The 26,417-nt window shown below is 55.2% G+C and overlaps 1 long non-coding RNA gene across 2 annotated transcripts in view; it reads right to left on the bottom strand.

The window, feature by feature from the left end:
• Window positions 1–11,218: 11,218 nt before the first annotated feature.
• The window catches only part of LOC141584514 (uncharacterized), an 18,109-nt gene continuing 2,910 nt past the window's right edge, over window positions 11,219–26,417 (bottom strand). Inside the window, exons 2-4 of one of the 2 annotated variants that reach the window (XR_012517571.1) lie at window positions 16,553–16,727; window positions 11,868–12,136; window positions 11,219–11,449 (exon numbers count right to left, since the gene is read on the bottom strand). This is a non-coding gene — a long non-coding RNA (uncharacterized LOC141584514). Of the gene's footprint in view, window positions 12,137–16,552; window positions 16,728–26,417 lie in introns of both variants that reach the window. The other variant, XR_012517570.1, reaches the window with a different exon arrangement.

Raw genomic sequence — 26,417 nt, 5'->3', positions numbered from 1 at the left:
CCCGCACCCCTCACCCATTCCTCAGCGCCTTTCTCCTGGGCTCCGCAGCAGGGGGCAAGGCTTGTGGAGCCCGCCTCCTCTCTCGCCAGCCCAGGTGGTCTTTATCAGACTGTACACTCCCTCAGGTAGGGTGCAGGGGCAAGATGGTGGCATATCTTCCGGGAAAGTCCCATACCGCAGGGTATCTAAGGACGCCCCGCCAGGCCCCCAGCCCGCTCTCCTGCAGAAGCTGTGGCTTGCCCTGGGAAGGGGCTGGAGGAGGGCACAGCCCAGGATGGGTGGGCACCACCCTCCAATAAGGACCTGGGGAAACTGAGGAAAGAGATGTGGAGACAACAAGCAGGGCTGTGTCGCCGCCAGGGAGCTGAGGGCCCAGGGCCAGCTGACCCACCACACCGAAGCCAGCTCAGCCTCGGTCCCACCGGAGCGCCATGACGGGGCGAGCCGCCCCTCCAGTACAAACCCCTGAGTCAGACGGGCATGGCCTCGGGGTGGCAGCAGCCCCGCCCCTGCCCTGGGCTGCACATCTACCTGCAGGACTCGCAGACGAGGACCTTACCCTGCCGCAGACCTCCGGGTGTGACTCCAGCCAGTGCGGCGATGAAGCCTCCGATGGGTCTGGCCGGTCTGTCTGCTTAGCAGCTGCTAGGCCTGCATCAGCTCCCCAACCCCTCACTCACTGTCCCTCCAGGAGTCCCAGGAGGCTGTGGCTGAGGGGTATGGCAGCCAGGACTGCAGACCCCATCGCAGGGAGGACAAATCACCCCCACGATGCAAGGAACGCCAGCCAGAGGTCTTGGGGCAGGCCAGGGGGTCTCATTTCTGGTCTACAGGCATGCTTTTCCTACAGGTCACCGTCCTCCTCAGCACAGGGTCCCAGATCCCAGAGTGACTCAGGCCTGGGAGCTGGATGAGGGCCAGGACTTCCCCAGGACTGCTCCGGACCTGGCCTTTCTCAGCCCACTGCCCTCACCAGTTGGTAATTTAGTGGCTGCCCTTTGTGTGGTCCAGTGGACCCCACAGCCACCAGAAGCCACCAGGGATGTCTGCAGGCCCCACTCAGCCCCTGCCACCTCTCCCTCTTGCTGCCAGTCAGGGAGTGGCTACTTACTCCGCTCGCCTCACCAAGGAGTCCATGCCAGCTGCAGGGACTCCGTGTGCACCTTCAGTCCTCAAGAGCTGGCCCAGCGTGACGTCCCCCGATGAGAGTATTTCTAAGCCCCTGGAGAAGGGAGGGTCTTTGGGTCCCTCAGGCTCAGTGCTATTGCTGGAGTATGCTTGCCTCTCTCAGTCCTCGCTTTCCTTTTCTGCATCATACCCTGACTTTTCAGGCATTCTGACCTCATTTAGAATATGCCACCTTTGCATCCAGGTCCAGCAGCAACAGGGCAGATGATGGGAATCCCTCCCCAGCACCCGGCCAAGAGCACCGCCCACCCAGTGCAAACTCCTATTCTTTAATCTCAGCTCAGATGACTGAATTCACAGGGGACTCTTCCTGCTGCAACCACATCAGTGAGGGATAAAACGGAAAGGCGCTGCTGGCCTCTGTGCTCTGTCCACCCAGGGGGCCCAGGAGGCCACGGCTGAGCATGAGGAAGGCAAAGCAGCGGGCTGGGATTGTTGTGCTCTGCGTCTGGAAGGCGGCAACGGTGGCCTGGGGTCCAGTCTTGGCCAGTGAGGACCAATGTCCCATAGGAGGACAGGGTTCAAGCCCCACTGCAGAGATGAGGCTGAAAAACCAAGCGCTGAATGCAGGCATTATGTCAGAGCTCAGTGGGAGCTGGAACTGAACTTGCCCCACGTCTTGGTGTGCTTATTGGTAGGACTTGCTCCCTGGGCAGGGCAAGAAGGGACCAGGTGGTCTACAGGATAGAATGAGGGGCAGGGCCCCAGGAAAGCTGGTGAGAGCTAAGGGGTGCAGCCCCAGAGGTTATGAGGGGGTGCCTCTCAATGCACAGACTGGAGACCCCAGGGACACTGGGACTCGATCCAGGTGAGCTGGTGCGGGCCAGGGCTGTTCCCACCCACCTTGCACTGCTGTGAACTTGACTTTGTCCCAGTTGGATCCTGAGTCACCACATCCCCCTCCAGAGAGGGCACTCAGGCTGCCTCTGGTTGGTCAAACCCATCAGCCTAGACTGACTTTAAATGGCAGGGTCCCGACCTTGCTTCACCCAGGGACGGTCACCGACCTCAGGATGGAGCCAGCAGCCTTCCGGTCCCCTCTTCCCCTGCAGACATGGCCACAGCCAGGAGACTGAGCTCCAGATCCGAGGCCCATGCCTGGGTGACTGGCTGGGAGGCCCAGGGTGGTTTATGAGCAGCCTCATCTCACTCCAGGACACACAGCCAGAGACAACTGGGGGGCACTTCCTGAGATATTCACAGAGGACCTATGACAGCAACTGGATCCTCTGGCCTTGGACAATTCCAGAGAAAGTGTGGCCACATGTGGATCAGGCGGGCACTGGAAAGCGTTCCCAGGGTTGGGAGTTCGGGGTAGAAAGTGTGGCCACATGTGGATCAGGCGGGCACTGGAAAGCGTTCCCAGGGTTGAGAGTTCGGGGTAGAAAGTGTGGCCACATGTGGATCAGGCGGGCACTGGAAAGCGTTCCCAGGGTTGAGAGTTCGGGGTAGAAACTGTGGCCACGTGTAGATCAGGCGGGCACTGAAAAGCGTTCCCAGGGTTGAGAATTCGGGGTAGAAAGTGTGGCCACGTGTGGATCAGGCGGGCACTGGAAAACGTTCCCAGGGTTGAGAATTCGGGGTAGAAAGTGTGGCCACGTGTGGATCAGGCGGGCACTGGAAAACGTTCCCAGGGTTGAGAATTCGGGGTAGAAAGTGTGGCCACGTGTGGATCAGGCGGGCACTGGAAAACGTTCCCAGGGTTGAGAATTCGGGGTAGAAAGTGTGGCCACGTGTGGATCAGGCGGGCACTGGAAAGCGTTCCCAGGGTTGGGAGTTCGGGGTAGAAAGTGTGGCCACGTGTGGATCAGGCGGGCTCTGGAAAGCGTTCCCAGGGTTGGGAGTTCGGGGTGGAAAGTGTGGCCACGTGTGGATCAGGCGGGCACTGGAAAACGTTCCCAGGGTTGAGAATTCGGGGTAGAAAGTGTGGCCACGTGTGGATCAGGCGGGCACTGGAAAGCGTTCCCAGGGTTGAGAATTCGGGGTAGAAAGTGTGGCCACGTGTGGATCAGGCGGGCACTGGAAAGCGTTCCCAGGGTTGGGAGTTCGGGGTGGCCGTTTTGGAGGTGGGGAGGCTGCAGTTTTCTGCATCCCAGAATCATGGGATTTGGACTCCAAGGGAACCCAAGGACACCATGGGAGCCGCAGGGCCTGGGGCTGGGCTCTGAGATGTGTGGGAGCCAACTCCTTGGGGTCTCAAGAGCACATCCTTACATTTCCAGGAATTCTGCGCTGGTTGTTAAAACACAGCCATTACTAAAAATTAATTATAGGCTGCGTGCAGTGGCTCATATCTGTAATCCCAGCACTTTAGGAGGCCGAGGCAGGTGGATCACGAGGTCAGGAGTTCAAGTCCAGCCTGACCAACATGGTGAAACCCCATCTCTACTAAAAATATAAGAATTAGCCGGGCATGGTGGCATGCACCTGTAATCCCAGTGACTCGGGAGGCTGAGGCAGGAAAATCACTTGAACTTGGGAGGCAGAGGTTGCAGTGAGCTGAGATCGTGTCACTGCACTCCAGCCTGGGCGACAGAGTGAGGCACCGTCTCAAAAAAATACATTGTAAATACTTCTAACCAAATGAATTATATTTTAAATACATAGATAATAAGAGGCAGCTGCAGTGGCTCATACTTGTAAACCCAGCACTTTGGGAGGCCAAGGTGAGTGAATCACTTGAGCCCAGGAGTTTGAGACCAGCCTGGACAACATGGTGAGACCCCATCTCTTAAAAAAAAAAAAAAATGATGTGGCCATAGCAGTTCATGCCTGTGGTCCCAGCTACTCAGAAGGCTGAGGAGGGAGGATCACCTGAGCCCAGGAGTTCAAGACTGCAGTGAGCCATGATCACACCACTGCATCGTAGCTTGGGAGCCTACTGAGTCAGTTAAGACGCTGTCTCAAACACACACACAAACAAAAACATGGATAATAAATACCAGACACTCATCACTTCCTAATTATTGTACCGCATTTTTCTACTCTTGTCATGTTTTACTGTACTTTGGTCTTGGGTTGCTCTCTCTGGAGAGTGGCTATAAACTCCAGCTCCAGGGCAGCTGGTGGTGAGCTTTCACGGGACACTTCTTGGTCCCGGCAGATGGCTCGATGCCTAGCAGCTTGGGTATACCGCAGGTGCCCTCGTGCCTCCGGTCTGACCTGTGTTGGGTTCATTCCTACCAAGCCACCCACTCTCTAGGAGAGCCCTGACCGGGAAAGAAGCTAGGTTCAGGTGTGTCTCTCAGGTGAGACACAGAGGAGCCGGCCCCGCAGACACATGAAGTTTCAGAAGTAGTTTCATTACTCACAGATCCCAGAGGGAAGATGGCAGCACAGCCTGCAGGGCCAGTGGGAAGGAGGAAGCCTTCCGGGACCCGCATGGCAGCCAGCAGGTGGGCAGCCAGCAGGTGGGAGCCGGATGGCGCAGGTGGGAGCTGCACAGCACGGGAGGGGCTGTGGCCCGGGGTGCTACCCAGGCAGGCTCCCCTCTGGGAGTTCCAACTGGCAGGTTTCACCCTGTGCCCATTTGCCCCAAGAACACTCGACGGCGGTGCCTGTGGCTGCAGCGTTCACCCCGAGATAACTTTGACACACAGTATCTCACTTTTATTATTTTCACATCATTCTATTATACTGACTTTGGAAACAAAAGGCATCACCCTATTTATAGCATTCTGCTTTTAGCGGTGGTATTTCCACTTATAAAATATAGTCATGCTCTATTGCTGAAAATGTCAAATCCTAGAAAACACAGCATTCCTACACATGATGTTAATGTTGTTCTCAAACTGTTGTTGACTGAAGATTAATTTGATACATTTTTCACAAATAGATCACTCTTTTTTGTTTTTTTTGCATTGAATCTCTCTCTGTCCCTCAGGCTAGAGTGCAGTGGAGTGATTTTGGCTCACTGCAACCTCTGCCTCCAGGTTTAAGCAATTCTCCTGCCTCAACCTCCTGAGTAGCTGGGATTACAAGTGCCCGCCACCAGGCCCAGCAAATTTTTGTACTTTTAGTAGAGACAGGGTTTCACCATGTTGGCCAGGATGGTCTCAATCTCTTAACCTCATGATCCTCCTGCCTCAGGCTCCTAAAGTGCTGGGATTACAGAGGTGAGCCACCATGCCTGGCCTATGTTTGGTAGGTTATATGTATTCATTTTTTCCACATCAGCTCTTGCACATATAGGTTATATGTATTCAATGCATTTTTGACTTGCAATATTTTCAACTTATGATGGATTTATTGGGATGCAGCTTCATCATGAGTCCGAGAGCATCTGTATTCAAAATGGATGCTTTACAGTTAACACTATCTCCTACAGTTTCAGATAGCTAAAGGAGGATATCAAATGTTGCCAACATGAAGAAATGATAAATGTCTGAGATGATGATAAGCTAATTACCCTGATCACTATACATTATATCTATTGAAGCATCATTATGTACTCCATAAATACATATGATTATTGTATCAATTTAAAATGAAGTAAAATAGGCTGGGTGAGGTGGCTCACACCTGTAATTCTAGCACTTTGGGAGGCCAAGGCAGGCAGATCACCTGAGGTCATGAGTTCACTACCAGCCTGGTCAACATGGTGAAACCCCTTTCTACTAAAAATACAAAAATTAGCTGGGTGTGGTGGCACACACCTGTAGTCCCGACTACTTGGGTGGCTGAGGCAGGAGAATCGCTTGAACCTGGGAAGTGGAGGCTGCAGTGAGCCGAGATGATGCCACGGCACTCCAGCCTGGCAACAGGGCCAGACTCTATCTCCACCCCCCACCCCACAAAAAAAAGCAAAATAAAGTATTTAAAATTGAATGCAACATAAAATGGTAAGAATTCACTGTGATTACATCTGTGTCCCTGACAGGGGTCGTGGCTGTGGATCTGATGGGGGACACCCCTGGAAGGACGGGGGTCAACTGCCTGGGGAAGTAGGGAGGAGGGTATGCTTACGTGATGGAAGCTATTAGCAGATGCAGAATCAGTGATGTGATATGAGACTCACTCTGAAGGAATGCGCCAGAAACACGTCAGGCCCAGAGGCAAAGAAAAAGCAAAGCCAGCCGGGCGCGGTGGCCCAAGCCTGTAATCCCAGCACTTTGGGAGGCCGAGGCAGGCGGATCACGAGGTCAAGAGATCGAGACCATCCTGGTCAACATGGTGAAACCCCGTCTGTACTAAAAATACAAAACATTAGCTGGGCGTGGTGACACGTGCCTGTAATCCCAGCTACTCAGGAGGCTGAGGCAGGAGAATTGCCTGAGCCCAGGAGGCGGAGGTTGCGGTGAGCCGAGATCGGGCCATTGCACTCCAGCCTGGGTAACAGGAGCAAAACTCTGTCTCAAAAAAAAAAAAAAAAAGAAAAGAAAAGAAAAGAAAAAGCAAAGCCGATGAGCAGACACTGGGCCAGCAAGGAGACAGGTGAAACCCAGGAGGACCCCAGTGGGCCTCCTGGAGGGAGGGGCGGCCAAGCCAGAGGCAAGAAAGATGCCGAATGGGGAGAAAAAAAATCTTTCCACCAAATTTAAAGGCATCAGAAAGGGGCTGCTGATCTAGGCTGCAAGGTTCAATGTAAAGGAAGAGCAATGTCGGTGTTGCCAGAAACACCCCCAGGCGTGGGGTGGTGGCTACTTCCAGCTTAACCAGAGGCCCACTCAGAATCTGGGGTTGAGGGTCACCACACAGGGCAGAGGCCACTTCAAGGGAAGGGCAGGGGGAGAGGGGCAGAGACCTGGGCATTGTTCTGAGATTTTGGTCACGGCCTGCAGCCAAATACAACATACATTTCAACTGAGTGCTCAACACTCTGAGGATTAGGAGAGTGGGTGAGAGATTTCGAAATCCATGGTCACTGTGCAGAGATAAGGACAGCAAGAATTCACATTTGCAGGCCTGGCACAGTAGCTCAGGCCCGTAATCCCAGTACTTTGGGAGGCCAAGGTGGGCGGATCACAAGGTCAGGAATTCAAGACCAGCCTCGCCAAAAGGTTGAAACCCTGTCTCTACTAAAAATAAAAAAATTAGCTGGGCCTGGTGGCAGTTGCCTGCTACTCAGGAGGCTGGGGCAGGAGAATTGCTTGAACCGGGGAGGCAGAGGTTGCAATGAACTGAGATCGTGCCATTGCACTCCAGCCTGGGCGACAGAGTGAGACTCTGTCTCAAAAAATAAATAAATAAATAAAAAGAATTTACATTTGTACAAAATGTGTGTGCAGCTCTGAAGCATGACTGTTTGCTGAACACTGTGTCCTGGATGTGTTCCCAGGCGTTTCTTTACATTCCTAAAGGCCAAAGTCTGAATGTGCTGTGTGAGGGCCTCCCAGGTGGGTAGATGATTAGGCCAAAGATGCTGGCTCATCTGCTAGAGTTCAGATTCTCCCTTGGGCATCTGGGGCCCAGAGGAGACAGGGTTGAGAGCTGTCGTCTCTCCTGCCGCCTTTGAGTGGCAGCAGTGATGCCGTGACCTGGGTGCTGGGAACGGAATTCTGCCAGGGACCCCTGCTCTGGGCCTAGGCTGGAGGCCTCTGTGCCACCTGGTGGACTCTTCCCACTTGGGGAAAATCAGAGAAGCAAGCCCTTCCCGGGGGCTCCCTCACGGAGAACACTAGTGCTGAGGATGAGGTCGCTCTGGAGGGTGGCCTGCGGTTCCAGATATGGGGGTTCACCAGGCCTTTAGGAACGCGAAGGATCCTCTGAGAACATGCTCAGGGCGTGACGTTCAGTGAAGTCATATTTCAGAGACACAGGACACTTCACATTTCCTTATCTCTGCACAGTGGATTTTTTTTTTTTTGAGACAGAGGCTTGCTCTGTCGGCAGGCGCCAGGCTGGAGTGCAGTGGCACGATCTCGGCTCACTGCAACCTCCGCCTCCTGGGTTCAAGCAATTCTCCCGCCTCAGCCTCCCAAGTAGCTGGAACTACAGGCGCCCACCACCACACCCAGCTAATTTTTGTATTTTTAGTAGAGACGGGGTTTCACCATGTTGGCCAGGATGGTCTCGATCTCTTGACCTCATGATCCGCCCGCCTCGGCCTCCCAAAGTGCTGGGATTACAGGCTTGAGCCACCGCCCCCGGCCAACCGTGGATTTTTAAATCTCTTATCTGCTCCCCTAATGTCCCAGAGTGCTGGAGCGCTAGGTTGAAGTGCGTGTTGCGTTTGGCTGCAGGCCGCAACTGAAATCTCAGAACAAGGCCCAGTGTTTCAAAACAACATATTTGTGCAAAAGAACAGCCTCCAGATCTCAAGAAGCGGAAACGGCCCGGGAAGGGAAAGCACAGGTGTCCCCGCGGGAGGACAGGGCTCTCCCCGCTGCCGCTGCGGTCTCTGCAGGCGCCCCGGGCCCCGCCGTCCGCTCGCTCGGGTGCAGGTAGGTCCCGCCGCCCCAGGTGAGCCCCACCCGCACGTGGCCGGCAAGTCCATCTCTCGCCTACGACAGGCGGGACCTTGGCCGCGGGGAGGGGCGGGGCTGCCTCCGGGGCGGGGACTTTAGGAGCTGGGCAGGGGCCACGGAAAGGGAAGGCCACGGAAAGGGACGGGCCACGCGTGGGGGCGTGGCTGTCCAGGGCGGGCCTTTCCCGCACTCAGGTGCGAAGCTCAGGGGCCCCGTGGGGCATCTGTGTCCTCGTGGGCGGTGGGTGCCTGGGGCAGGTGGGCACAGCGGGGGGTCTCCAGCACAAGGAGGGGTGTGGACAATTGAGGGACTGGGGCCCGTGCGTGGTCCGCGCCGCCCTCCGCTCCCCTGCCGCAGGTCTGCGCCCCTCGGCCCCGTCCCCCTCCTTGCTCTCCCGACCCACTGTCTCCACCGAGAGAACCTTCAGGATGTGCCGCGGAAGGGAAGGGGCGCGGCCGGAGGGACCCCCGCCCCGCCATCCCAGCGCCCCCTGACCTCAGGACACGGTGGTCCCTCGGCTCCAGGCGGGCAGTGTCCTCCCGCTTCGTCGGCCCGAGGAGGGCGCCAGGCCGGGCAGAGGGGAGGCGGAGACGGGGAAGCACAGCTGGAGCCCCGCGGGCCGGAGCCTCCGTTTCCAGCTCTGCAGGGCAGGCTCGGCCGAGGGGTAAGCGGAGGGTTTGGCAGCGGGGCCAAGGTTGTGCCCGGTGTGTGCGCGGGCACCCGCCGCCGTCCTTAGCTCTGACCAGCGCGGCCTGCCCTGCCCTGCACGGGACGTCTGCCCCCACTGCACCCAACCTCCGGAGCTGTGCGACCCAGGGACAAGGGTCTCCCTCTCCCAGGGGACGCTCCGCTCACTACAACCTCTGCCTTCCGGGTTCAAGCGATTCTCCTGCCTCAGCCTCGCGAGTAGCTGGATAACAGGCACGCACCCCACCTGGTGCTGATATTTCTGGTATTTTTAGTAGAGATGCGGCTTCACGGTCTTGGCCAGGCTGGTCTCAAACTCCTGACCTTGGCCTCCCAAAGTTCGGGGATTACAGGCATGAGCCACCAGGCCCAGCCCTGAAGCTGAATTTAAGTTTTGGGAATATTCAAACCTGGTTTGGTGATTCCCGGTGCCTCTGAGTGCTCCTAACTGGCTGCCCAGCCCAGCCTCCCACCCAGCCTCCGGCAGGCAGCCAACACCATTCCTGGTCACTGACTGGACTGCATCAGGCCCCAGACCAAACACTGGCTTTACCTTCCCCAGACCCCACTGGACAAAGCCTAGACCCCTTGGGCCTCTGTGGCACACAGACCGTGGCAGTGGGCTTCCTCGGGTTGGCCCTCTTCTTTGTAACTTGTTCCAAATGCAGAACTTTAAAAATGCCCTTTCCCACCGAGCCAGCGGCTCCACTTCGGAGTGTCAATGCTGAGACAACGTCAGAGACGCACAACCATGTAGCTCAAACGTCACTGGGCTACATTTCAACCTAAATACACAACGACATGAGCAATTATATAAGATGCGCGTCCCATGGAGTACAGTGCAGCCGTCAAACTACTGAGCATAAAACATGGTAACAACTAGGCCGGGCGCGGTGGCTCAAGCCTGTAATCCCAGCACTTTGGGAGGCCGAGGCGGGTGGATCACGAGGTCAAGAGATCGAGACCATCCTGGTCAACACGGTGAAACCCTGTCTCTACTAAAAATACAAAAAATTAGCTGGGCATGGTGGCACGTGCCTGTAATCCCAGCTACTCAGGAGGCTGAGGCAGGAGAATTGCCTGAGCCCAGGAGGCGGAGGTTGCGGTGAGCCGAGATCGCGCCATTGCACTCCAGCCTGGGTAACAAGAGCGAAACTCCGTCTCAAAAAAAAAAAAACAACAACAACAAAAAACAACAACAACAACAACAAAACATGGTAACAACTTAGCAAGGTGCTCACAAGCTACAACGGAAGTGCAGGAAACAGACAGAAAAAGCGCTGCTATCGGGTCCCGCTTCCCCCTTCCCCTCCTCCCTCTCTCTCTCTCCCCTCCTCCCTCTCTCTCTCTCCCCTCCTCCCTCTCTCTCTCTCCCCTCCTGCAGTTGTATAAAAATATTTCAGATATTTATAATGGTTGCCTGTGAACCAGATTATGAGTCTTATGCAAATTCTTTATATTTTTCAATATTTTCCAAGTTGTATAAAATGGACGTCTATTATTTTCATGACTAGGTTGCCTCTTGGGGGCCCACCCAGACCAGCTTCCAGTGAGCCCCCAGCAGCCCTTCCCCCCAATCCCCAAGGAAGTTGAGTAACCGGCACAGCAGGGAGTAGAGTAACCCCCTTAGCCCTGGTTTCACTTTTTCATGGTTTCAGTTACCCACAGTCGACCACGGTTCAAAAATATTAATACAATAAGTTCAGTAAGTTAGTCTGTTTTTAGAAACAGGGTCTCACTCTGTTGCCCAGGCTGGAGTGCAACAGTGCAGTCTTGGCTCACTGCAGTCTCCACCTCCTAGGCTTAAGCAATCCTCCTTCCCCAGCCTCCTGAGCAGCTGGAACTACAGGCGCATGCCACCATGGCTGGCTAATTTTACAGTAAGATACTTTGAAAGAGAAGAGAGATCATATTCACAAAACTTTGAATATGGTATATTGACATCATTGTTCTATTTTACTATTAGTTATTGTTGTTCATCTCTTGCCCTGCCTAATTTATAAATTAGACTATGTCCCAGGTATGTACATACAGGAAAAAACACAGTAGCTATAGGATTCAGTACTCTCTGCAGTTTCAGGCATCGATGAGGAGTCATGGAATGTGTCCCCTGTGGAATCGCCAACGTAAAGATGAGTTCACAGTCAGAATCACCAAGCTATGAGCGCCTATTGGACCGGAAACAGATCGCCGCAAGTGGGGTGGCTTCAACAGCACGATTTACCCTCTCCCAGTTTTGCAGTGCAGAAATCCAAAACGGGCCTCAGTGGTCTAGAATCAAGGCGTTGGCAGCGCCGGCTCCTCTGGAGGCCCGAGGGGAGAATGTTTCCTTGTCTTTTTCACCTTTCGGAAGCCACCTTCGTCCCTCAGCTCATGGCCGCCCTCCACCTACAAAGCCAGCAGCAGAGCCTCTCTGACCTGCTCCCACTGTCTTTCTCTGACCCTCTTGCTTCCGTTTTCATTTTTTCCTTTTTTAATGTGTCCCCATCGTTAAGCACTTGCTTCCTTGTCATAAGGACTCTGTGATGACATTAGGGCCACCTAGATAATCCGAGATAACCTCCCACCTCAAGAGCCTTGACTTACTCATATCCTCAGCGTCCCTTTTGTAACGTAAGTTCCCATATTCACAGGTGCCAGGGAGCAGGACCAGGACATCTTTGGGGGCCATTATTCGGTGACGCCACCAAGCATGGAAGAAAGCCAAGACAGAAATGCCAGCGCAACCAAGGGAAGAAGTCACCCCACTCCCGCCCCTGGAAAACGTACCTGAGAAAGCACGTAGAAGACTCCGGAATGTGTGTAGACACGCCGGAGACAGCCAGGGGAATGCTGTGTGTGCGGAGAGGGATCAGCTGGAGAAAGAAAAGGAACAGTACAAACAAGAGTTCAAGTAAAATGCCACAGTGAAGGGACTGTGTAGCAAAATGGATGAAGATGAAAACACTGACAAGATGAAGACTGAGCTCAGGAAGGAGACTCTGCAGACCGTGGACCTAGAAAAAAGTCGTCAAGGAAAAGCTGAGAAACATGAGGCGAGATCCGCAAGTCCCAGAGCCACGCGGTGGGCACCCAGTAGCCACATGGTGGGCATCCAGTAGCCACATGGTGAGCATTCCAGGAGGAGGGCGGAGAGGAGGCACCACCCCCCCCCACACACACACAGGTGCACACAGATACACACTCACCACACACACATATGCACCCCCACACACACGTCCCCCCACATACCACACAGATGCACACACCACACATACATGCACACACACCACACACATACATCCCCCACATACACACCACAGATGCACACACACACCACACATGCACACACACATCCCTCCACATACACACCACACAGATACCACACACATGCACACACCACACATACATGTACAGCTGCGCATACACACCCCACATAGACATGCACACAGATGTACATACCCCCCCACATACACCGCATACACCCCTACATACACACCAGACACACAAATGCACACACACACCATGGACACACACATAACACAGACATGCACATACAAACCACACATACAGATGCACACACAACACGCACACACACCACACACAGATGCACACACCACACATACATGCACACACACCATGCACGTACACACACATCCCCCACATACACACCACAGATGCACACACAAACCACACACATGCACACACACAATCCCTCCATATACACACCACAGACACACAGATGCACACACACACCACACACATGCACACACACAATCCCTCCATATACACACCACAGACACACAGATGCACACACACACACCACACACACATAACACAGACACACACATACCACACACAACACACACATGCACACATCACATACCCCCACATACACACCACACACACAGATGCACACACATACCATGGACACACACATGGCACAGGCACACAGACACAGACCCACACTCACACACCACATACACACACATACCACACAGATGGACACACACCCACCCAACAGACCACACTCACATAGCACACATACACACACACATCCCACACAGACGGATACCCCCCACATACACACCAGACACACAGATGCACACAGACAGACCCACATTTACACACCACACACACACCCACATACCTACCACACAGACACATACACGACAGACACATCACAGACACACAGATGAACACACACACACAGATGCACACAGATGCACACTTACATGCTACACATACAAATACATACCACACAGACACACACACCACACAGGCAAACACGGACATGCCGATGCACACACATCACACAGACACACACACAGATTACATATAAAGACAGATACACATGCGCGCACACACACACCATGACACATACATACCACACAGACATATACCAAACATAAACAGAAAACCCAGACACACACAAACACGAGACCACCCACCTACAGACACACACCATGCATACACACACAGAAAACACATACACTACACACACCCACACATAAAACACACACACACAGAAACACACCCACATACAGAAAATACAGACACACACACACACACACACACACACACACACACACAGAGGAAAATTTTGCCCAAACTGAAGAGAAATGTAAGTTTTCCGGTTAAAGGGGAAAACAAAATCTTGACCTGACACGTGATAGTTAATTTTGAAAACTTTAATGATAAAGATAAATCTTTTTTTTTTTTTTTTTTTTTTTTTTTTTGCAACAGAGTCTCGCTCTGTTGCCCAGGCTGGAGTGCAGTGGCACCATCTCGGCTCACTGCAACCTCCGCCTCCCAGGTTCAAGCGATTCTCCTGCCTCAGCCTCCCAAGTAGCTGGGATTACAGGCGTGCACAACCACACCCAGCTAATTTTTTGTATTTTTAGAAGAGACGGGGTTTCACCATATTGGCCAGGCTGGTCTCAAACTCCTGACCTCATGATCTGCCCGCCTCAGCCTCCCAAAGTGCTGGGATTACAGGCGTGAGTCATCGTGCCCAGCTGATAAACACAAATCTTTACAACTGAGCGGGGAATTGTGTCTCCACAAAAAATAGTTCAAGTCCTGCCCCCAGCAGCTGGGAGTGTGGCTTGACTTGGAGATAGTCCTTGCAGATGTGATCAGGCTAATAGAAGGTCGCCCTGCATTAGGATGGCTCCCATGACCAGCGACCGTGTCCTTATACAGAGAGGGAGATTTGGACACAGACACACAGGGAGGAGGCCCATGGTGGGAGAGGCAGATGGTGGAGCAATGCAGTGACAGGCTGAGGACCCTGGGGGACCACTGGCAGGTGCCTGAGCGAGGAGAAGGGCATGTGCTGGCCCTGCCCTGGAGGCTTCAGAAGAGCACATCCTGCCAGCACCCCGGCTTCTGGACTTCCAGCCTCCAGAACTGTACAGTAGTAAGTGTCTTTTGTCCTAAGCCACCAGGTTCATGTCAGGAAAGTAAAGTAGGAGGGAGGGAAGGAAGGGAGAGGGTGGGGAGAGAGGAAGCCTATGAAGAAAAAAGGAACGTAAATCATACTGACAAGTACCACTGGGTACACGCGTGACGGTTTCACATCTATGCACTCACCATCTTTCAAGCATGAGAGGAATTCTAGGCATTCGCAGACCCACCTGGACTCAGGGAGTTTGTCCCCCCAAGCCCACGTAAGGGAAGGGATGAGCGGACAACACCATCCATGAGAAAACCAAGGGCCTTGGAATGAAGCCGCACAGAGGCAGAGGCCACGAAGCGTCGCAGACCAAAGAGCGCGGAGCAGCCACGGTGCCCGTCTATGCCTCCTTAGCCCTCTCCCCTCCCAAGCCCTTCTACAGCAACAGGGAGGGAACTGTAAAAACTTCCCCCTAAGGGGGAACGCCCACGAGAAAAGAACCAGCTGGGGGGAGACAGCAGTAGCTGAGACATTCTTTGTTTTGTTTTGTTTTTCCCGGGAGGACGCAGACTCGCTCTGTCGCCCAGGCTGGATGAACCTCCGCCTCCAGGGTTCAAGTGACTCTCCTGCCTCAGCCTCCTCAGTAGCTGGGATTACAGGTGTGTGCCACCATGCCCGGATAATTTTTATACTTTTAGTAGAGATGGGGTTTCACCACATTGCCTAGGCTGGTCTTGAACTCCTGACCTCAAGTGATCCATCCGCCTCAGCCTCCCAAAGTGCAGAGATTATGGGCGTGAGCCACCGTGCTCGGCAAGATGAGAGATTTTTGAGGTGCCTCACATTTTGGCCCAAAGCCCAGGCGGTGGACTGACTCAGCCTCAGTGGAGCTCTGCTGTGGTGACAGCCTGGATGTCCCCTCAGGCAGGCACACGCCGAGCCCAGATGCTCAGCCGCCGTCTCACACCCCGTCCTCCTTCCCGCTTTCTCCCAGGAGCCAGAGCCAGAGTGGACCTACGCTGGAAAGGGGCACAGCCCCTCCTCAAGCACCTGCTGGGAGGGGACACTCAGCAGCTGCTCATGCTCCACTGGCTGAGGCACATCAGGAGGCCCAGCCCAGGCCCACCGGCAGGACACCGTCCTCCTCCCACAGGCTCGGATGACAAATCCTCTGACCGTGGCATGGATGAACAGCAGGGGTGGAGCTGGGAGCACAGGCGGCTGTGGGGGGCCCCACACCCCTTCCCCACCAGGCCCAATGACCCTTCCAAAGCTGACAAAACAAGATCTTCTCTGCAGAAACTGGACCTAAGGGGTTATGGCCGAGGGACACGGGGTGGCTAAGGCTCAGGGAGGGGTGGAGGAGGGAATGCCTCCTGACTTGTGGCCCCGGGATCCTCCTTGCACTTGGCTCAGGCTGCCGTTGGCTAAACAGGGACCCCATCCCCACCCAAAGCAGGGAACTGCAGGGGCCTTCTTAGGAGATGCTGAACTGCTTGAGGACAAAAGCCTCCTTTTGGGGTCCCCAAGAAAGAAGAAGGCCAGTCGCCAGTCGCCAGTCGCCAGGATCACCTGAGGTCAGGAGCTTGAGACCAGCCTGACCAACATGGTGAAACCTCGTATCTGCTAAAAATACAAACCCGAGCTGGGCGTGGTGGTGCACGCGTGCAACGCACAGCTGTGTCTGCAGGCCCGTGCCTCCTGGGAAGGGCAGGCCTTCCCCCACGAAAGGGCAGGACCAAAGCACACAGAGGGGCACCTGGGGGAAACTGAGGAACAGCGAGGTGCAGTGAAAATGCCACCCACCAAAAACGTCCCTTAACATGACAATCCTCAGAGCGATAACAGATGATGCCTTGGACCCAGAGCCAACAGTAAATTCTTGTTTTCTCACCTTCGCAAATGGTTCTGAAGAACACCTCAAGCTGGGTGCGGTGGCTCACGCCTGTAGTCCCAGCTGCTCGGGAGGATGAGGTAAGAGGACTGCTTGAGCCCAGGAGCTGGAGGCTGCAGTGAGCTGTGATGGCGCCAATGCACTCTAGCCAGGACAGCAGACCAGGATCCTGTCTCTAAAATAAATAAATACAGAAATAAAATTAAAACCACTTCAGTTCCTGGTCAGGCACAGGGACTCATGCCTGTGGGCGCAGTGACTCACAGCTGTAATCCCAGCACTTTGGGAGGTCAAGGCAGGTGGATCCCCTGAGGTCAGGAGTTCGAGACCAGCCTGGCCAACATGGTGAAACCCTGTCTCTACTAAAAATACAAAAATTAACTGGTCATGATGATACATGCCTGTAATCCCAGCTACTCGGCGGCTGACGCAGGAGAATCACTTGAACTCAGGAGGCAGAGATTGCAGTGAGCTGAGATCACACCACTGCACTCCAGCCTGGGTGGCAGAGTGAGACCCCGTCTCAAAACAAACAAACAAAAACAAACTTTGGTTCCTGAGTCCTGATATGAGTCCTTTCCAAATACCACATGGAAGTAAAATGAGGCCAATATGAAAAAACAAAACAACAGAACACCTGAGGTCAGAAGCAAAGCATGGCCTACCAGGGTACGGTCTCGGGTGGGGGAGCCCCGTTCACACGGAGTCTGGGAGGATGGGTACATCTGACTCTGACAAAATGCGTAACCTCTGCGCAGGAAAACAAAGAGTTTGAAGCGAAAGCCTGGTGAGAGTTCAATGAGCAGCAGAGGCTGAAACACGCTTGGCCTTACAGGCAACCTGGGACTTGTTCAGTAAAGCTACCTGAGACACCATTCATCTGCCCGATAGGCAATAAAGATTCTGTAATATCAAGGGTTGGCAGGGGTGCTGCCAGAGGGGGTAGGTTCCAGCCGGGGCAGCCCTATCCGCGGTAGGAGAGCATGTGGCTGGCCTGGCTGGGCCTGGACATGAGGCTGCATCAGGGCCCCCTGGCCCAGCTGAAGCCCACTCTTCCAGACCCCTACCAGGGAGGGAAGGGGGTAGGTGCATGGGGGATGCTAAAAGCATGAGACTATGGCCCCCCTTGGCCCTGTGGACAAGCCCGCCAGCCGTGCGGTTCCCGGCTGTTTACTTAGCACTCATCTGAGTTTATACAAAACCCTCTGGTCCAGGCTCTGATCCTTCATTAGTAAGAGGATTGAGCTTCTGGGAAAAGTGAATGGGGAGGGGCTGTTTGCTCAGGGAGCCATCTGGGCAAATGGGGCAGAACGTGTCTGGTGTCCCCTGGTCAGGCACACCCCATCTGATCATCTCCTATCGCCACAGCTCCCTGCCTGAGTGGCAGACCAGGGGCGTGTCCCCCCTTCCAGATGGGGAAGGGGGTCCAGGCAGCCTGTGGGAGGAAAGCCTCCAGCCCAGTGTGCTCCTGAGCCCCTGTCTCTGCACCACACAGCTCTCCCAAGGGGGCAGCCAGGGTCGCCAGCCCCGACAGCAGCTCTCACAGGACCTCACCCAGACTGTGCAAAGCAGTGCTGAGACTCCTGGGCTGTGAAAAGTCCCTGGCCCTCTGCCCATGGTGGGAGGGGGTGCTTGCAGAAGCACCCGAGGAATTCTGCCTGGAAATGGCCCACCACAGACTCCGCCTGTCACCTCAAGGCCTCTCCTCGGAGGGTCCTGATTGGGAAGCAATGACCTCATCCAGGGGCCGGGGCCAAGCCAAGAGGGTTTGTGAACTGATGTCCACTTGACCACTTCATTAGCTTCTGCCGACGGTGCTCTTAAAACGTCTCCAGGGCTTGAGGATGCTATAAACTTTTGGTCAAGGATCCTCTGGCAGCCTCACTGTGCCAGCATCAGTCACGTGGCCCAGCCCTAGACCTCCCAGAGAGAGGCCGAGGCCTGGGGGTGCCTTTTCCGGAGGTCAGAGCCTACATTCCCTTCCTTCTAGCAGCAGCATGAGGGCTGCTCTCCCCGACTATGCAGGACCAGGGCACCCCATCGATGACTGCAGATAGGAAACATGTAGTTGCCTCAGAGCAAGTGGACATTCCAGACCATGAGAGAGAAGTGGAAGGAAGGACTCTGAGGTTTAGAATAACCTGGTCCCACTGCCGCAGATGACTTGGGAGGACCCACTAGGAGGATGCGGAGCACAATAGCAGCAGCCCCTGCTGTTGGCTCAGTCCCCTTGGGGCTCCCCACAATCCCTCTGCCTCCCAGGCCCATGGGAGCGTCCCAAGAGGTGGGGAGACCTGGGGGAGGGTCCCTCCGCCCAGGAGGAAGGCTTGTACTGGCCAAGTGAAAACGCAGTGGTCGGTTCTAGTTCCAGTGGGAAGGTTCTCACCACAGCCAGAAGCTGGGATGGTGGGAGCGGCTTGCAGACCATCTCCAGCCCTGGCTGCCCAGTGTTCACCTCGGCCACTTGTACAGAGGGCACCTGGAGTGGGGGTGACGTGTGGGGTGGGGCGGGGGCGCCCTCTGAGGAAATGATGGATGGCAGAGTTTGAAGATGGGGGAAGAGACCAAGCAAGGTGGCTCACACCGTAATCCCAGCACTTTGGGAGGCCAAGGTGGGCAGACAGCCTGAGGTCAGGAGTTTGAGACCAGCCTGGCTAACATGGTGAAAACCTGTTTCTACTAAAAAAAACAGAAAACTAGCTGGGCGGTGGCGCATGCCTGTAGTCCCAGCTACTTGAGGGGCTGAGGCAGGAGAATTGCTTGAACGATTGGCAGGTGGAGGTTGCAGTGAGCCGAGGTCGCGCCATTGCACTCTAGCCTGGGCGACAGAGCGTGACTCCATCTCAAAAAAAATAAAGAAGTAAAATAAAAAAGAAGATGGGGGAAGAATGTTCCAGGAACATTCCAGGGTTGGGCTCAGGTGCCCCAAAAGGCTCTAGGGCTCAGAACAGGCCCTCTAAAGAATGAGGCCAGAGTGGTGGCTCATGCCTGTAATCCCAGCACTTTTAGAGGCTGAGGCAGGAAGATCACTTGAGCCCAGGGGTTCAAGACCAGCCTGGGCAACACAGTGAGACTGCGTCTCTAAAAAAAAAGTCGTTTTATTTTTTTTCAGACAGAGTTTCACTCTTGTTGCTCAGGTTGGAGTGCAATGGTGTGATCCCGGCTCACTGCAACCTCTGCCTCCTGGGTTCAATTGATTCTCTTGCCTCAGCCTCCTGAGTAGCTGGGATTACAGGTGCACGCCACCACACCTGGCTAATTTTTGCCTTTTTTAGTAGACAGGATTTCACCATGTTAGCCAGGCTGGTCTCAAACTCCTGATGTCAAGTGATCCACCTGCATTGGTCTTCTAAAATTCTGGGATTACAGGCGTCTGCGACCACACCTGGCCCTAAAGAACGTTTCTTTTTTTTTTTTAGACAGAGTCTCTCACTGTCGCCCAGGCAGTCGTGCAGTGCCTGGATCTCGATCTCGGCTCCCTGCAATCTGCCATCTCCGCCTGTTCAGCCTCCCGAGTAGCCGCGACTACAGGCGTGCGCCACCATGCCCAGCTAATTTTTTTCTATTTTTAGTAGAGACAGGGTTTCAGCATGTTGGCCAGGATGGTCTCGATCTCCTGACCTTGATATGCACTCCCCTCGGCCTCCCAAAGTGGGATTACAGGCGTGAGCCACCGCGTCCCGCCGGGACTGGGTAATTTATGAAGAAAGAGATGGAATTGGCTCACCGTTCCACCGGCCGCACAGGACGCAGGGCTGGGAGGCCTCTGGAAACTTCCAATCACGGTGGAAGGCGAAGAGGGAGACAGCCCGGCTCACAGGGCGGGAGGAGGCGGGCGAGCGCGAAGCGGGAGGTGCCACGCCTTTTAAACAGGCAGATATCGCGAGAACTCGCTCACTATCGCGGGGACTCGCTCGCGATCGCGGGGACTCGCTCACTATCGCGGGGACTCGCTCACTATCGCGAGAACTCACTCACGAGAACTCGCTCACGATCGCGGGGACTCGCTCACTATCGCGGGGGACTCGCTCACGATCGCGGGGACTCGCTCACGATCGCGGGGGACTCGCTCACGATCGCGGGGACTCGCTCACGATCGCGGGAACTCGCTCACGATCGCGGGAACTCGCTCACTATCGCGGGGACTCGCTCACGATCGCGGGGACTCGCTCACTATCGCGGGGACTCGCTCACTATCGCGAGAACTCACGAGAACTCGCTCACGATCGCGGGGACTCGCTCACTATCGCGGGGGACTCGCTCACGATCGCGGGGACTCGCTCACGATCGTGGGGACTCGCTCACTATCGCGGGGGACTCGCTCACGATCGCGGGGACTCGCTCACGATCGCGGGGGACTCGCTCACGATCCCGAGAACTCACTCACGATCGCGGGGACTCGCTCACTATCGCGAGAACTCACTCACGAGAACTCGCTCACGATCGCGGGGACTCACGATCGCGGGGGACTCGCTCACGATCGCGGGGACTCGCTCACGATCGCGGGGACTCGCTCACTATCGCGGGGACTCGCTCACTATCGCGGGGACTCGCTCACTATCGCGAGAACTCACTCACGAGAACTCACGATCGCGGGGACTCGCTCACTATCGCGGGGACTCGCTCACTATCGCGGGGACTCGCTCACGATCGCGGGAACTCGCTCACTATCGCGGGGACTCGCTCACTATCGCGGGGACTCGCTCACTATCGCGAGAACTCACTCACGAGAACTCACGATCGCGGGGACTCGCTCACTATCGCGGGGACTCGCTCACGATCGCGGGGACTCGCTCACGATCGCGGGAACTCGCTCACTATCGCGGGGACTCGCTCACTATCGCGGGGACTCGCTCACTATCGCGGGGACTCGCTCACTATCGCGAGAACTCACTCACGAGAACTCACGATCGCGGGGACTCGCTCACTATCGCGGGGACTCGCTCACGATCGCGGGGACTCGCTCACGATCGCGGGAACTCGCTCACGATCGCGGGAACTCGCTCACTATCGCGGGGACTCGCTCACTATCGCGGGGACTCGCTCACTATCGCGGGGACTCGCTCACTATCGCGAGAACTCACTCACGAGAACTCACGATCGCGGGGACTCGCTCACGATCGCGGGGACTCGCTCACGATCGCGGGGACTCGCTCACTATCGCGGGGACTCGCTCACTATCGCGGGAACTCGCTCACGAGAACTCACGATCGCGGGGACTCGCTCACTATCGCGGGGACTCGCTCACGATCGCGGGGGACTCGCTCACGATCCCGAGAACTCGCTCACGATCGCGGGGACTCGCTCACTATCGCGGGGACTCGCTCACTATCGCGGGGACTCGCTCACTATCGCGAGAACTCACTCACGAGAACTCACGATCGCGGGGACTCGCTCACGATCGCGGGGACTCGCTCACTATCGCGGGGACTCGCTCACTATCGCGGGAACTCGCTCACGAGAACTCACGATCGCGGGGACTCGCTCACTATCGCGGGGACTCGCTCACGATCGCGGGGGACTCGCTCACGATCCCGAGAACTCACTCACGATCGCGGGGACTCGCTCACTATCGCGAGAACTCACTCACGAGAACTCGCTCACGATCGCGGGGACTCACGATCGCGGGGGACTCGCTCACGATCGCGGGGACTCGCTCACGATCGCGGGGACTCACGATCGCGGGGACTCGCTCACTATCGCGGGGACTCGCTCACGATCGCGGGGACTCGCTCACTATCGCGGGGACTCGCTCACTATCGCGAGAACTCACTCACGAGAACTCACGATCGCGGGGACTCGCTCACTATCGCGGGGACTCGCTCACGATCGCGGGGACTCGCTCACGATCGCGGGGACTCGCTCACGATCGCGGGAACTCGCTCACGAGAACTCACGATCGCGGGGACTCGCTCACTATCGCGGGGACTCGCTCACGATCGCGGGGACTCGCTCACGAGAACTCACGATCGCGGGGACTCGCTCACTATCGCGGGGACTCGCTCACGATCGCGGGGACTCGCTCACGATCGCGGGGACTCGCTCACGATCGCGGGGACTCGCTCACGAGAACTCACGATCGCGGGGACTCGCTCACTATCGCGGGGACTCGCTCACGATCGCGGGGACTCGCTCACGATCGCGGGGACTCGCTCATGATCGCGGGGACTCACTCACGATCGTGAGAACGCAGCGGGAGCCTCCCACCGTCCGGTCACCTCCCGGCAGCCCCTCCCACCGCCCCGGGTTCGCGACCTGCCCCGAGATTTGGGCTGGGACAGCGATCCCAGCGTGGCACCCACACGGCTCGCTCCAGGCTCCAGCGCGGGCCGGGGCAGTGGCCTCCACCCCGGGGGGCACCCGTCGGCGAGCGACGTTCCTGGACAGAGGGAGGCGGGCACCGCAGGCTTCCGAGACCGGCAGGCCTCGCTCCCCATTCCCCGCCGGGGGGAGCCCAGACCTGCCTCGGTCCCGTCGGGCAAAGGAAACGGGTGGCGGGTCTGCTCGCAGCAGCTGGGACCCATGGCCGGCCCGGCGGGTGGCTGCACAGGGCAAGGCGCCCTGCGCTGCGGGCACCGCGGGAGGGAGGGCTCAGCTCGGGCCCCGGGCGGCCTTGCCAGGGGACGCCCAGGAGGCTCCCGTTGTGCCGTCAGGGGCTGGCTCTGCCCGGCGGGGCCTGAGCCGAGGAGCGGAGAGGACCAGGGTGGAGGAGGCGAGCAGCTGCCATGAGAGGCGCGAACGGCTGCGCTGGGAGAGGCCCAAGGCCGAGGGGCAGGCCTGAATTTGGAGCGTTGAATGTGGGCATCACTGGGTTATGGACCCTCTGCGCCCAGCCCTGTGACCACACAGCAGCCTTGAGTGAGCAGGCTCTTAGGGAAATCCAGCATCCTCCTAGTCACAGTCCGCAGACGCTGACGGGGGCCGCCCTCGTAACACCATCCAGGGCCAGGTATGAGACCCAGGCCTGACCACTCAGCACCTTCCCCATGCCAGCCATAGCCGGCTCAGAAATGGGCAGAGCACAGAAGCTGCCCACCCCAGGGAATCCTCCATAGCTACCTGGAGAGCCCGACTGTTTTCCACTGGCAAAGCCTGAACTTTCAAGGTATAGACAGGGAGCTGTGGGCTTTATCCTGCCATTACACCAGGACAGCCTGTCTGAGAGTGGAGTCATCACAGAGGAGCACAGACTGACAGACACTCCTGGATCCAGCCACACCTGAAACCAGCCGACCTCTCTTTGGTCACACAAATCAACAAACTGCCCTGTGCCTAAGTCAGTTTGGGGCTGGTATCGGTACTCAGAAGCCTACTCACCAACCAGGGACGGAGTTCCATGCTAGATCAACACTGGGGCAGAGACTGGCAAGGGTGGATGCAAGAATTCTGCAGAGACAGAAAATCAGGGCCAAAGGTAGGCTCCCAAGAAGTCAATGCACTCTTGGGATTTGGGCCTGGAACTGGGCCTCCTCCAGGCCTCAATGGACAGGCAGATCTCAGCTGCCTCTAGTGTGACCCAAGCTTTTTAAGGTCTGAATAAGGGTTTGCAGTTTAGGTACTCCAGACTGCTTAATCTCCTAATCTCTCTCTTTTTATTTTTATTTTAAGACTGAGTTTCACTCTGTCGCCCAGCTGGAGCACAGTGGCGAGATCTTGGCTAACTGCAACCTCCGCCATCCGGGTTCAAGCGATTCTCCTGCCTCAGCCTCCCAAGTAGCTGGGACTACAGCCGCGTGCCACTACGCTGGGCTAATTTTTGGTACTTTTAGTAGAGACGGGGTTTCACTGTGTTTGCCAGGATGGTCTCGATCTCCTGACCTCATGATTTGCCCACCTCCGCCTCCCAAAGTGCTGGGATTACAGGCATGAGCCACTGCACCTGGCCCCTCTCTCTTTCTAAAATTTCTTTTAGAAACGAGTCTTTGCTAAGCTGCCCAGGCTGAATGCAGTGTCTCGTCACAGGCACTACAGCCCTGAACTCCTGGGCTCAAGCAATCCTCTTGCCTCAGCCTCCCAAGTAGCTGGGACTACTAGAGTGGTGCCACCGTGCTGGGCTTGATCTCCTCTTGATAAACACTTAGGTCATTTCCAGTTCCTTATTGCTAGCCATGTTCTGTATTGAACATCCTGAGACACAGCTTTACCTGGCTTCTGCAGCTCCTGGGGTACAGAACACATTTGCCAGTTATGCCCAATGGACCACTACGCCCATGTCAGAGCCCAGGGGGCAACTCCAAGAGGAGACAGGAAGCATGAGTTCATTTTGCACAGGAGAAAACTGAGCCTGTGAATGGGGCAGGAAGTTGCCCGAGGCTGGTCGCAGGTGTGAACTCCCCGGTCTCCTGCCTAAAAGTATAGGCTCTTCGCCTGACAGAGGTACTTCAGGAGCCATGGATTCAGACCCTAAGGTGTCCTGTCTGGCCATGCCCAGTCTTGCAGTGACTCCGTGGGTGAGATCTTTTTCCTCTCTGCATCTCCATAATGCTAGCTATAAAATACAGGGAATCCTGAACTTGACTGCTCTTCAGAAATTCGAGGCACACACTGTCCAAGGAGCTCTAGACTCTCATTCGGCCGGGCGCGGTGGCTCACGCCTGTAATCCCAGCACTTTGGGAGGCCGAGGCGGGTGGATCACGAGGTCAAGAGATTGAGACCATCCTGGTCAACATGGTGAAACCCCGTCTCTACTAAAAATACAAAAAATTAGCTGGGCATGGTGGCACGTGCCTGTAATCCCAGCTACTCGGGAGGCTGAGGCAGGAGAATTGCCTGAACCCAGGAGGCGGAGGTTGCAGTGAGCCAAGATCGCGCCATTGCTCTCCAGCCTGGGTAACAAGAGCAAAACTCCGTCTCAAAAAAAAAAAAAAAAAAAAAAAAAAAAAAAAAAGAGTTCATTCACTGGGTGTGGTGGCTCATGCCTGTAATCCAGCACTTTGGGAGGCCAAGGTGGGCAGATCACAAGGTCAGGAGTTAAGAGACCATCCTGGCTTACACGGTGAAAACCCGTCTCTACTAAAAATACAAAAAATTAGCCAGGTGTTGTGACAGACACCTGTAATTCCAGCTACTTGGGAGGCTGAGGCAGGAGAGTTGCTTGAATTCAGGAGGCGGAGGTTGCAGTGAGCTGAGACTGTGCCACTGCACTCCAGCCTGGGCAACATGAGAATCCATCTCCAAAAAAAAAAAAAAAAGTTCATTAAAATGCACCCTCAGATTTTACAGTACCATAGCTTTTCTGAAAAATCAGCTAACAATGGCTGAGCACTTACTACATGACGTGGATTAAAAATTAAGTCCTCCCAACAATCCTAGGTGGTAGGTATTATTATCCTCTCTAAGCTCCAGATAGGAAAGTCATAGCAGATAGAGGTCCCATAGCTTTCCTTGCTTCTGGTAATGTTCCTTACAGGTTTTGGTATGAATGTTACATTGGCCTCATAAAATGAGTTGGGAAATACTCCCTCATTTTTAGTCTCTGGACAGGTTTGTGTAAGACTAGCTGTATTCCTTTAACCATTTAGAAAAACTTCTCAATGAAAACATTGGAACCTAGAATTTTCTTTATGGGAAGATTTTAAGTAACAGATTCAATGTATTTAATTGGTGTAGGACTATCCAGATTTTCTATTTCTTTTAGGGTCAGTTTTGGTAAATTGTGTATCTAAAATTTCAAATGGACTGTCAAAATGTCCCCCATACTATCTTATTATCCCTTTAATGCTTGTGGTATTTATAGTGATGTCCTCTTTTTCATTCCTGTTATGAAAGAAATTTATGTTATCTTTTTTCTTATTCAGTCTTTCCAGGGGTTTTATCAGTTCTATTAATGTTCAAAGAACCAAATTTTGGCTTTGTTGATTTTTT

Source organism: Saimiri boliviensis, chromosome 5 (genome assembly GCF_048565385.1).
Source record: "Saimiri boliviensis isolate mSaiBol1 chromosome 5, mSaiBol1.pri, whole genome shotgun sequence".
Classification (NCBI taxonomy): Eukaryota; Metazoa; Chordata; class Mammalia; order Primates; family Cebidae; genus Saimiri; species Saimiri boliviensis.
This window is presented reverse-complemented; position numbering and strand designations above follow the sequence as displayed.